This window comes from Astatotilapia calliptera, chromosome 15, assembly GCF_900246225.1.
Source record: "Astatotilapia calliptera chromosome 15, fAstCal1.2, whole genome shotgun sequence".
NCBI lineage: Eukaryota > Metazoa > Chordata > Actinopteri > Cichliformes > Cichlidae > Astatotilapia > Astatotilapia calliptera.
In genome coordinates, this window is record NC_039316.1 from 19434935 (window position 1) to 19448696 (window position 13762).

Sequence of the window (13762 nt, forward strand, 5' to 3'; positions counted from 1 at the left end):
GTGCAGTGGCTGAAGTCTGTGGTGTAGAGGGTGAAGAGGAAGGGGTAGAGTACAGTCCCTTGTGGTGCCCCTGTGTTGCTGATGACCTTGTCAGACACACAATGTGGAAGACGCACATATTGTGGTCTTCCTGTCAGGTAATCAACAATCCAGAGGCATCTATCTGCATCACTGTTAGCTTATCGCCCAGGAGGGTCAGCCTGATGGTGTTGAATCCACTGGAAAAGTCAAAAAACGTGACCCTCACAGTGCTCGCTGGCTGGTCCAGATGGGTGTAGGCACAATTGAGCAAGTAGTTGATGGCGTCCTCAGATCCAAGGCGGGGCTGATAAGCAAACTGAAGGGGATCCTGATGTGGCCTGACTATGTGTCAGAGCTGGTCCAGGATGAGTCTTTCCAGAGTCTTTCATCTCTGAGACTGTGTCGTTTTTATTTATTATTTATTTTTTATTTTTTTTTATTATTATTTTTTTTTTTGCCTGTCCCGTTTGGCTCTTTTGCCATCAGAATTATTGTCTAAAGGCAAAGAAAGATGCCCAACGGATTTACTTTACCAAATTGACCATCCCAGCCTTGCCGTAATGGTCCATTTGATTCACCTTTTATTGTTTATTTTATTTTCACTTACTGAATACGGGACAGACTTGACTGGGGGGAAAGAAGGGGAGAAAGAAAGAGGGAAAGAGAAACAGCTGAGAAGAGGGACGGGGGAGAAGGGCAAAAGACAAAAACCAACAGAACGGCCAGAGAAAAAAAAATGCATATATCGATCACCTGGATCACCTGCTGAGAAAGAAAAAAGAAAACAAGCAGACGAGAACAAGAGTAATAGAATAAACAACATCACAATGATATATGGGAATATGACAGTAAATACTAAATGTTAAACATTATTGTGCAGCACATAAGATCAACAGAACACAGTGTGCTTTGAGGTAGGAGCCAAAAAGGGTGTAGTTTGTGGGTGTGATCACCCGTGTGTACACCTGTGAGCATGGACGCGCTTGTTTTTTTGTTTTTTTTAAAAGGTTCCTTCATGTAATAATCTCCGCCGGCAGCCAGCTGTGCCTGAGTGACCGAGCCCCAGGCCGAGAGGCCGGGGGCACCCCACCTCCGAAGTGGCCCGAGCGAGCCCCAGGCTCCAGGCCCCGATAAGCGACCGCCAAGGAGTGAGCCGGTGTGTACCTGGACGCCCATCCCCAGACACAAAGAACCACCAACGCACCGATGTCTGAGGGAGTCCGCCACTGGCAGGGGAAGTGGTGGTGGGGGGAGATAGGCCTCCAAACTTTGGAGGGCCTGAGATGTCCCCAGAGAGGTGGTGTCTGATACCCAACCTGGCATATAGACACAGACATACAGGCACACACAGACACAAACATCCATTCCCACCCTCATGCCCTCATGAGACTGTGTCATTTGTGAACGTGAGAGTAAGAACAGAGACAGAGACAGGCAGTCAGGATGTGCTTTTAACTTTTTGACTTTAGGTGATTCTTGGAAACTAAAGTTGAAATTTAAACGTGTTGTATTCAAAATAAACTTCACATTATAAACATAACACTCATATTCATAACATTTGATGTTTCACATTTCTCTTTTTTTCTCAACTGAGGAACATCCAACTGTTCTTGAATCTTCAGTGATCCAGTCAGCTCAGTAGAACTCTTTGAACGTGGGCAGATTAAAGAAGTTAAACCTGAATCAGACAGACTGAGTCTTTCTGCAGACTGTTCTCTGGTTATAATTCCCATTCCCAGCGAGCTGAGGAGGAAAAGACGGGGGTGTCGTGCTGGGAAGGAGCGCCGTCGCCCGAGAAGGAGACGTTATCGACCATCTCTTCCTTCTGTAATCATTGGAAACGTAAGATCTTTGCCCAATAAGATGGATGAGCTCACGTCGCTAACCTGGTCACAGAGGGAGTACCGGCAATGTAGCATCATGATCCTAACGGAGTCCTGGCTAACACCACTAACTCCGGACACAAGCGTGACACTACCGGGATTCCAGCTGCTGCGAGCGGACAGGACGAGAGAGAGCGGTAAGAGGAAAGGAGGGGGACTGGCAGTTTTTGTGAACGACAGATGGTGTAACCCTGGGCACATCACTGTGAAAGAACAACTCTGCAGCAGAGACATTGAGCTGTTAGCCGTTAGCATGCGTCCGTACTATCTGCCCCGGGAATTCTCGCATGTTATCGCAATAACAGCGTATGTCTCCCCCTCGGCCAACGCGGATGCAGCCTGTGACTCTCTCCACTCAGTGGTCAGCAGACTGCAAACACAATCTCCGAGAGCCCTTCTCATAATATCAGGGGACTTGAATCATGCCTCTTTGGACTCCACACTGCCCACCTTCACCCAGTATGTGACCTGCTCAACCAGAGACAATAAAACACTGGACTTACTGTATGCCAATGCTGAAGAGGCATACAGTTCATCACCTCTCCCTCCACTGGGCAAATCTGACCACAACCTGGTGCACCTTGTCCCTGTGTATGAGCCCTTAGTGCGCAGGGAGCCACCAGCCACCCGCACAGTGCAGAGATGGTCAGAGGAGAGCGAGGAGGCTCTTAAGGACTGTTTTGAGTCGACTGTGTGGGAGGTGATCTGTGACGACCATGGAGAGGACATCGACAGCCTTACTACATGCATTACTGACTATATTAATTTCTGTGTGGATAACACCGTACCTACCAGGACTGTACGGTGTTTCTCCAACAACAAACCTTGGATTACCCCAGCAATTAAAGCTGTCCTCAAGCAGAAGAGGAGGGCCTTCAAATCCAAAGACAAAGAGGAGTTGAAAAGGGTGCAGAGAGAGTTGAGGGGACTGATAAGGAATGGGAAGGACAGCTACAGGCAGAAGATGGAGAACCAGCTTCAGCAAAACAACGTTGGTGAAGTCTGGAGAGGCCTCAGAACCATCTCAGGCCACAAACAGCAGAACTCTCTGCCTGGGAGGGATGTGAGGTGGGCAAATGAACTGAATCATTTCTTCAACAGATTTGATTCAACCATGAGGCAGTCTGCAACATCGGCTGCAGACTCACCCACCCCCACTGCTGCTGTTCCACCTCTGACACCTCACACCTCCTCTATTCACCCTGCTCACTCCCCCCCACCCCCAACAACAGCATCCAATACACACTCAACACAAGGCTCCAGCCTGTCTCTCTCAACCACCCAGGTTAGGAGGGAACTGAGGAGGATTAATGGCAAGAAGGCAGCGGGCCCAGATGGCATCAGCTCGAGGGTCGTCAGGTCCTGCGCGGACCAACTGTGTGGGGTGATGGAGCACCTCTTCAACCTGAGCCTGAGGTTGGGAAGAGTCCCACAGCTCTGGAAAACCTCCTGTGTTGTACCAGTGCCAAAGACTTCACGCCCCAAGGACCTCAACAGCTACAGGCCGGTGGCTCTGACATCCCACCTGATGAAGACCCTGGAGCGGTTGGTCCTGGCTCAGCTTCGGCGCCTAACAAGCTCATCACTGGACCCACTTCAGTTTGCCTACCAGCCTGGCATTGGAGCGGATGATGCTGTCATTCACCTCCTACATCGTTCCCTCGCTCACCTGGAGACCGCTGGAAGCACTGTGAGAATCATGTTCTTTGATTTCTCCAGTGCCTTCAACACTATTCTTCCCTCGGTTCTGAAGGACAAGCTGGAGAACTCTGGAGTGGACCATCACCTCACTACCTGGATTTTGGACTACCTCACCGACCGACCACAGTATGTGAGGACTCAGGGCTGTGTGTCGGACAGGGTCGTCTGCAGTACGGGGGCCCCACAGGGAACGGTTCTGGCTCCGTTCCTCTTCACCATCTACACTGCAGACTTCTCCCACAATTCCACCCAGTGCTTCCTGCAGAAGTTCTCTGATGACTCTGCAATAGTCGGCCTCATCACTGATGGGGACGACAAGGAGTACAGAGGACTGACTCAAGACTTTGTGGACTGGTGCCAGCTGAACTACCTCCAGATCAACGCCAGTAAAACCAAGGAGCTGGTGGTAGACTTCCGCAGGCACAAGCATTCTCCACTGCAACCACTGAACATCCAGGGTATGGACATTGAGGCTGTGGACAGCTACAGGTACCTTGGTGTTCATCTGAACAACAGACTGGACTGGACTCATAACTCAGACGCCCTCTACAGAAAAGGGCAGAGCAGGTTGTACCTGCTGCGGAGACTCAGGTCGTTTGGGGTGGAGGGCCCACTCCTGAAGACCTTCTATGACTCTGTGGTGGCTTCTGCTATCTTTTATGGTGTGGTCTGCTGGGGCGGCAGCATCTCTGCTGGGGACAGGAAGAGACTGAACAGGGTGATCCGAAGGGCCAGCTCTGTTCTAGGATGCCCTCTGGACCCAGTGGAGGTGGTGAGTGACAGGAGAATGGCGGCTAAGCTGTCATCCCTGTTGGACAACGTCTCCCACCCCATGCAGCAGACTGTGACAGCACTGAGCAGCTCCTTCAGTGGGAGACTGCGGCACCCACGGTGTGGGACGGAGAGATTTCGCAGGTCTTTCCTCCCCACTGCTGTCAGACTCCACAACAAAGACTTTAACTGAACAAACACACACATCCACACATGTGCAATTACACTAAGTGCTATAATCTTTTCTGGCATCGTTGTATTTTTACTCAGTTGTATATAGCATTCGTATTCTATTTTTATCTTATTGTATATTTTTATTCTATTTTATTCTACTGTATATAGTATTTTATTTTATTCTATTCTGTACAGCTGTGTACTGTATTTATTCTTATTGTATTCTAATTTTTGCGTCATAACTTTTGCACTGTCCACTTCCTGCTGTGACAAAACAAATTTCCCACGTGTGGGACTAATAAAGGTTATCTTATCTTATCTTATCTTATCTTATCTTATCTTATAAAGAAGGTCACAGATCAGGATGTTGGTTGTATTCACAGATTAAAGTGGATCATAAATAGAAATAAGGAACTTTAAATGTTAATTGATATGAATATATGGTTGAATACAGCTTTTTTTTTTTTAACATTTCTGTAGATTATGATTATGATGCTGTCCCAGCATGGTATCCACCCATGGGCAGGGCCTACAGCCTCCCTCACCTGGAGTTGATTCAGGCAACTAGGTTGGAGATTTAAGCTGCTCGCTGACACTCCTTCCTCGCCAGTTTGTCAACTACCCTATGTTGGTAACCAGGCCTCACACTTCATGCCAGTAAGTCTCAAGTGCTTTGCTTACTTGTGATCTTGTGTTCTAGTTGCTCCCGGGTATTCCACAACGCTGAACAACTCATCCTGGAAATCTGGTTCACCTGCCTGCCCTCCTGCCCTTACACTACCACGGAACCTTCCCCGCTCAGGACAGCTGACACACACCACCAAACCCACCCGGACCGCACCCCCTCTCCTTCAACACTTACATCAGCCACCTGCACAGTAAGACGAAGATTTTCATAGTTTCCACCCTCTCCATAACTCCTCATTGGCTACAATTTTAACACTGTTCTCCTCTCTTCCATACCGTACCTAATCACCAGCCCAGCTCCCGTTGCTTTCTTGGACCTGCCACCTTGCTTTATTTCTCTCTCCTAGCCAAGACCCCCACACACCATTTGTCAAGCCTTAAGCCATTGTAAATATCATCCTTGTGCTAGTTAATAAAATTGTTAAAACCTTTCCTCAGCCTCCGCTTTGAGTTCTCTGCACATGGGTTTGGTTTTGGTACTCGACCTCCGGGCCTTTTTGTGACAATATACCTGTATGTGCACTGTAAATATGATCTTGAATGACATAGTTTACAGTAGTTTATTATGTGTCTTGTTTGATGCCCGTATTCATTATTATGAACAAAATGTTGAGTATTTTGGACTAGTAGTTGTTATAGTTTAGTCTCAGTTTTAGTGTTTAATTTGTTCCCTTAGAGTTTCCTGTCATAGCTTCTTGTGCCAATTTTCTTATGTGAAGTTGATTCATGTGTCTGTTCCCACCTTTAGTTATGGTTCTCACTTCACTGTTTTATTGTCTTTGTGTTTAGTTTTACTAATCAAATTGTCTTTGATTATTTTCACCTACATCTCATCATCCAACTGCATCCACTTCCTGTAATCATGGTACCCTCATTTATAAGCATTGTCTTTCCTTCAGTCTTTGCCTCAGTGTTTCTTATCCTGCCTGGGATTACTCAGTTGGTTTTGAACTCTGTTTATTCGTTTCGTGAACTTTGTATTTTGGACATTTTATCAGTGGAAATAGGCTTTTTAATGAGCCAGTCAGTCTTTTGTGTTCATTTTAGTCTGGAAACATGAACATAATTACTTTCTCTTCAGGTAAATGCAAATTCAGTGACTGCTAAAAGTACTAAAGGGTGTGTGTGTGTGTGTGTGTGTGTGTGTGTGTGTGTGTGTGGGGGGGGGGGGGGGGGTATTTTGAGTACACCTGAAACAGCCACAGTTGGGCTGAAACCTATTGGAGAGAAGCTGCTTCTAGTTTAGTTCAGTAAGTGTCATCTACAGATTTCTGTCCACTGATATGAGGTTTAGTAGATGTGTACTCATTTAATCTATTTAAAAGGTTTTTAAAACCTTAAAATAGACGCCTGTTCCTGCTCAAACACAGTGGTGTTTCTGAGTAGCTTATTTGCTTAGCGATTTAATTAACAACTTTTAAATACATTCTTCTTTCATAGTATAATCTTCACGTGCTTCATCCGAAGCACACTTTCTGTGTACTCACTACCTAATTTATAGCCAAAGTATTCACTCACTGTCTCTGTACTGTCTCGCTAGCCTAGCTTAGCTCGTAGCCGACTCATTAGCACCATGGCTACTTCACCTGTCCCTCCTGCACTTTCTTGCTCATTGTGTCAGATGTTTAGTTACTCCCCGGCCTCCTTTAGCAGTAATGATATCTGTAACAAATGTAGCATATTTGCAGCGCTGGAGGCCAGGATTACTGAATTGGAGACTCGGCTTCGCACCCTTCATTCACCCGCAGCTAGCCAGGCCCCTGTAGCTGGTGCAGCCGAAAATAGCGTAGGCCCCGCTAGCTGTTCCCCGGCAGGTCCCAAGCAGCTGGGGAATCAGGGAGGCTGGGTCACGGTGAGGAGGAAGCATAGTCCTAAACAGAAGCCCCAGGTACACCACCAACCCGTTCATGTGTCTAACCGTTTTTCCCCACTCGGCGACACACCCGCCGGGGGTCAAACTCTGGTAATTGGCGATTCTGTTCTCAGACATGTGAAGCTAGAGACACCGGCAACCATAGTCAATTGTCTTCCAGGGGCCAGAGCAGGCGACATTGAAGGAAATTTAAAACTGCTGGCTAAGGGTAAACGTAAATTCAGTAAAATCATAATTCACGTCGGCAGTAATGACACCCGGTTACGCCAATCGGAGGTCACTAAAATCAATATTGAATCGGTGTGCAACTTTGCCAAAACAATGTCGGACTCTGTAGTTTTCTCTGGTCCCCTCCCCAATCAGACCAGGAGTGACATGTTTAGCCGCATGTTCTCCTTAAATTGCTGGCTGTCTGAGTGGTGTCCCAGAAACGATGTGGGCTTCATAGATAATTGGCAAACCTTCTGGAGGAAACCTGGTCTTGTTAGGAGAGACGGCCTCCATCCCACTTTGGATGGAGCAGCTCTCATTTCTAGAAATATGGACAAATTTATTAAATCCCCCAAAATATGACTATCCAGAGTTGGGACCAGGAAGCAGAGTTGCAGTCTTACACGCCTCTCTGCAGCTTCTCTCCTCCTGCTACCCCCCCAAAAACCCATCTCCATAGAGACTGTGTCAGCTTCCAAAAAGACAAAAAACAAACTAAAAACCAGCAACAAACAACTTAAACATAAACAATTACAAAGAAAGAACAATACAGTATCCACATCTGAACCAAAGAGTAAAACAGTGAAATGTGGATTATTAAATATTAGGTCTCTCTCCTCCAAGTCTCTGTTAGTACATGACTTAATAATTGATCAACAAATTGATTTACTCTGCCTTACAGAAACCTGGTTGCAGCAGGATGATTATGTTAGTTTAAATGAATCAACACCCCCGAGCCATTCTAACTACCAGAAATCTCGAAGCACAGGCCGAGGGGGCGGTGTGGCAGCAATTTTTCACACCAGCCTATTAATTAATGAAAGACCAAGACAGACTTTTAATTCATTTGAAAGCCTGATGCTTAACATTGTCCACCCCAGCTGTAAAACTCAGAAACCAGTCTTACTTGTTATCATCTATCGTCCACCTGGGCCTTACACAGAGTTTCTGTCTGATTTCTCAGACTTTATATCTAATTTAGTTCTGAGCTCAGATAAAATAATTATTGTGGGTGATTTTAACATCCATGTAAATGCTAAAAATGACAGCCTCAACATGGCATTTAATCTGCTATTAGACTCAATTGGTTTCTCTCAAAATGTAAAAGAACCCACCCACCACTTTAATCACACTCTAGATCTTGTTTTAACATATGGCATCGAACCTGAACATTTAACAGTGTTTCCTGAAAACCCTCTCCTGTCTGATCATTTCCTGATAACATTTACTTTTACAATAATTGATTACACAGCGGTGAAGAGTAGACTTTATCAAAGTAGATGTCTTTCTGAAAGCACTGTAACTAAGTTTAAGAATATAATCCACCCACTGTTATCATCTCCAATGCCCTGTACCAACATAGAGCAAAGCAGCTATCTGAACGCTACCCCAACAGAGGTCGATTATCTTGTTAATAATTTCACCTCCTCACTACGTACGACTCTGGATACTGTAGCTCCTGTGAAAACTAAGGCCTCAAATCAGAAGTATTTGACTCCGTGGTATAATTCTGAAACACGTACCCTAAAGCAGATGACTCGTAATCTGGAGAGGAAATGGCGTGTCACAAATCTAGAGGATCATCATTTAGCCTGGAGAAATAGTTTGCTGCTTTATAAGAAAGCCCTCCGCAAAGCCAGAACATCTTACTATTCATCACTGATTGAAGAAAATAAGAACAACCCTAGGTTTCTCTTCAGCACTGTAGCCAGGCTGACAAAAAGTCAGAGCTCTTTTGAGCCAACCATCCCTTTAACGTTAACTAGTAATGACTTCATGAACTTCTTCACAAATAAAATTTTTATCATTAGAGAAAAAATTACCAATAATCATCCCACAGATGTAATATTATCTACAGTTACTCTTAGTACCATTGATATTAAGTTAGACTCTTTTTCTCCAATTGATCTTTCTGAGTTAACTTCAATAATTACTTCCTCCAAACCATCAACGTGTCTTTTAGACCCCATTCCTACAAAACTGCTCAAAGAAGTCCTGCCATTAATTAATTCTTCGATCTTAAATATGATCAACCTATCTCTAATAATCGGCTATGTACCACAGGCCTTCAAGCTGGCTGTAGTTAAACCTTTACTCAAAAAGCCATCTCTAGACCCAGCAGTCTTAGCTAATTATAGGCCAATCTCCAACCTTCCTTTCATATCAAAAATCCTTGAAAGAGTAGTTGTCAAACAGCTAACAGATCATCTGCAGAGGAATGGTTTATTTGAAGAGTTTCAGTCAGGTTTCAGAGCTCAGCACAGCACAGAAACAGCTTTAGTGAAGGTTACAAATGATCTTCTTATGGCCTCTGACAGTGGACTCATCTCTGTGCTTGTCCTGCTAGACCTTAGTGCAGCGTTCGATACTGTTGACCATAATATCCTATTAGAGCGATTAGAACATGCTGTAGGTATTACAAGTACTGCGCTGCAGTGGTTTGTATCATATCTATCCAATAGACTCCAATTCGTGCATGTAAATGGAGAGTCCTCTTCACACACTGAGGTTAATTATGGAGTTCCACAGGGTTCAGTGCTAGGACCAATTCTGTTTACATTATACATGCTTCCCTTAGGCAGTATCATTAGAAGACATAGCATACATTTTCACTGCTATGCAGATGACACCCAGCTCTATCTGTCCATGAAGCCAGATAACACACACCAATTAGTTAGACTGCAGGAATGTCTTAAAGACATAAAGACCTGGATGGCCGCTAACTTTCTGCTTCTTAATTCAGATAAAACTGAGGTTATTGTACTCGGCCCTGAAAAGCCTAGAAATATGGTATCTAATCAGATTCTTACTCTGGATGGCATTACCTTGGCCTCCAGTAACGCGGTGAGGAACCTTGGAGTCATTTTTGACCAGGACATGTCCTTCAACGCACATATTAAACAAATATGTAAGACTGCTTTCTTCCATTTGCGCAACATCTCTAAAATTAGAAATATCCTGTCTCAGAGTGACGCTGAAAAACTAGTTCATGCATTTATTACTTCCAGGCTGGACTACTGTAATTCATTATTATCAGGATGTCCAAAAAACTCACTGAAAAGCCTTCAGCTAATCCAAAATGCTGCAGCAAGAGTCCTGACAGGGACTAGAAAGAGAGAGCATATTTCTCCTGTTTTGGCTTCCCTTCATTGGCTTCCTGTTAAATCCAGAATTGAATTCAAAATCCTGCTCCTCACATACAAGGTCTTAAATAATCAGGCCCCATCTTATCTTAATGACCTTGTAGTACCATATCACCCTATTAGAGCACTCCGCTCTCGCTCTGCAGGCCTACTTGTTGTTCCTAGAGTATTTAAAAGTAGAATGGGAGGGAGAGCCTTCAGTTTTCAGGCCCCTCTTCTGTGGAACCAGCTTCCAGTTTGGATTCGGGAGACAGACACTATCTCTACTTTTAAGATTAGGCTTAAAACTTTCCTTTTTTCTAAAGCATATAGTTAGGGCTGGACCAGGTGACCCTGAATCCTCCCTTTGTTATGCTGCAATAGATGTAGGCTGCCGGGGGATTCCCATGATGCATTGAGTTTTTCCTTTCCAGTCACCTTTCTCACTCACTATGTATTAATAGACCTCTCTGCATTGAATCATATCTGTTATTAACCTCTGTCTCTCTTCCACAGCATGTCTTTATCCTGTCTTCCTTCTCTCACCCCAACCGGTCGCAGCAGATGGCCGCCCCTCCCTGAGCCTGGTTCTGCCGGAGGTTTCTTCCTGTTAAAAGGGAGTTTTTCCTTCCCACTGTCGCCAAAGTGCTTGCTCATAGGGGGTCATATGATTGTTGGGTTTTTCTCTGTATCTATGAAGCGCCTTGAGGCGACTTTTGTTGTGATTTGGCGCTATATAAATAAATTGAATTGAATTGAATTGATTGTAGATGAGCAGTGGTTATCCAGCCGGACATGTTGGGGGCGGTTGGTCAGGAAGTCCAGTAACCATTTGCAGATGAGGTAACTGATGCCCAGGTCTGTCAGTTTCCTGATGAGTTGTGAGGGGTGGATTGTATTGAACGCTGAACTGAAGTCTATAAACAACATTCTGGCGTATGTGTTGTTGTTGTCCAGGTGTGAGAAGACAGAGTGCAGTGCGATGGAGACTGCATCCTCTGTGCTCCTGTTCTGGCGGTATGCGAATTGGTGGGGGTCCAGGGTGGGGAGGAGACAGGATTTGAAGTGTGCTAGGACCAGCTGCTCTAAGCACTTAGTGATGATGGGGGTGAGTGCTACTGGGCGGTAGTCATTGAGGCAAGATGGGTTGGAGTTTTTGGGTATCGGGACGATGGAGGTGGATTTGAAGCAGGCCGGTACCACAGCGTGGGCCAAGGACAGGTTGAATATGTCTGTCAGCACTCCTGCAATGATGATTAATGAGCAATGATGAGTTTTTGCCATTTCAATAAGGAGAGATAACTTGAAATAACTGAACATGATTTATTTAGATAGAGAAATTAATGTATTTGGCAATTAGACTCCGATGACCCATCATGGCAGAACTGAATCCCAGTGTTGATAGGATTTAGGACAGCAGCTGCTGGAGTCTAGTTACTGATGGTGGTGAAGATGAAGACTGAGGCTTGGATGAAGCTCTGACTCAGACATCTGTGAGGTGTGGATGGGGAAGAGGTGGGTTGCATGAATGAGAGTCTGAAAGGCAGAATGACCGAGAGCACAGATTTAAACAGAGTGGAGGCTGACTGGCTTGAAGAAGGTTGGCAGGACGATGATCGGACTAAAATAATTACATCAGTATTGAGAATGGCAGAATGGAAAAGTGGTCATGATGTGAATTACAGACAAGCAGCTAAACACCCAGGAAAGCAGGCAGATGAATGATTACAGATGTTCCTTATTGAACCTATGTATAAGCTTCATCTGGTATTTGTAAACAGACAAGTGTGTTGTGCTGTTTTCCACAGGTTCATAATGATAAAGATGACGGTAAAGTGAAATATGAAAACAGTGGAGACTCTTCTGCTTCTGTCAGACTTCACTGATCAACAACTTCAACATCAACTGATCACAGAAATGAATCCACTGATGTTTATGTCATATGCTGTGGGAGTGTCTGATCGGGTGTGGTCCAGGTTCCTGTTTTCCGTCCCCTGGGGTGGAGTTGGCCAGCTCATCACCTGCTTCCAATTTCCGGGGCTCCATCTAGAGGGTTTTTAAACCAGCACTGCCTGCCACTCCTCGCCAGTTCGTCCTGCTACCACCCGTGATTCATCACCCGTCGTACTCATCAGCAGCGCTGGTTCTGTTTCCATCCCATTCTCCAGTCTGCCTAGTACCACACACTCATCTTCTCCTCGGCCTGCCCTCCAGCCCGTACTTCAACTTCCCTGGACACCTTGGAACCTGGACCAGCTTCCCCACACTCTCAACCATCCCTGGGACGCTCCCACGGCAACCCCTTCCCCGCCTAATAGCCGGTGTTTTCAAGTAAGCACAAAAACTCTTCACTAGTACCACTCACCTCTGCCCTTTAATTGTTTCCCATTCAGTAAAACCCTTCTCCTGTGTTTGCAGAAGTTCCCGTCCATGTTCTCCTTGTGTTCTACGTCCGTTTCTCCGCCCTCGGGCCTCCCTCAGTTCCTGCGAATGATTTCTGTTAGACCCAGTCTTGTTTAAGTTCCTTTTCCTTTCAATAAATTGTACATAGTTCGAGCAATTGAGTCTGCTCTTGAGTCCACCGCATCCTTGTTTGACAGTTTAAAACATTTAAGTGTCACGGCGGAGCAGGGAGGACTCGGCGCAGACTGAAATCTCAGAAAAACAGGTTTATTTACACACTCCAGGTGCACTATATACAGGTGAAGGAGAAAGGGGCCAGGGTTCCCAGGGGTGCAGAGAGGAGTCGGGAAAAGCGTCCAGAGTCCCCAAACCAAGCACGAGAGATCTGCATACAGAGAACAAGAGTTAGCACGGAACTTTCACGGACAGAGCTCAAAACTGGCTGAGGCTAAAGTAGCACTGACGAGCGTTACTCAATAGTCCAGCGGCGAGGTGCTCTCAGTCACTGCCTTAAGTAGCGGGAGCAAACAAGGTGAGGAGCCACAGGTGATTGCCTACAGGTGGTGGAGGCCGGGAGCTCACAATGAGCTCCGCCCAGGCAGCGAGCAGAGAGAGAGGAGAGAGAGAATAGACAAAAACATAACATGTAGCCACACAGGGCCAACCGAGCAGGCACGGGGACCATGACATTAAGTTTTGATTTATTGTCGTATTTGGAAGCTGAAACTTGTTTTCATGTACAGTTAGCTCTAAAAAAACATTGTTTTCAGATAATAAATTATCCCATATTTATTTATGATAAATGGCATGCTACCAATGTCACAAGCTCTACACATGGTTATTTTATCATTTAGCTCTGAGAGTAGGATTCACAAGATGTTTGGTTTTCTACTTTCCTTGCTGGTTATTAAGCTAAG

General features: G+C 45.4%; 2 long non-coding RNA genes across 2 annotated transcripts; one reads left to right on the top strand and one right to left on the bottom strand.

Annotated features, from left to right (window-relative positions):
• The first annotated feature begins 6425 nt into the window (after nt 1-6425).
• On the top strand, nt 6426-13470 carry LOC113006554 (uncharacterized). The gene is made up of 3 exons (XR_003269776.1): nt 6426-6487; nt 12251-12773; nt 12861-13470. It is a non-coding gene; the product is annotated as an uncharacterized LOC113006554 (long non-coding RNA).
• Nucleotides 11650-13347, bottom strand: LOC113006553 (uncharacterized). Its single transcript, XR_003269775.1, has 3 exons — nt 13310-13347; nt 12808-13230; nt 11650-11978 (listed from the first exon to the last, which is right to left on the bottom strand). It is a non-coding gene; the product is annotated as an uncharacterized LOC113006553 (long non-coding RNA).
• Nucleotides 13471-13762: the final 292 nt, after the last annotated feature.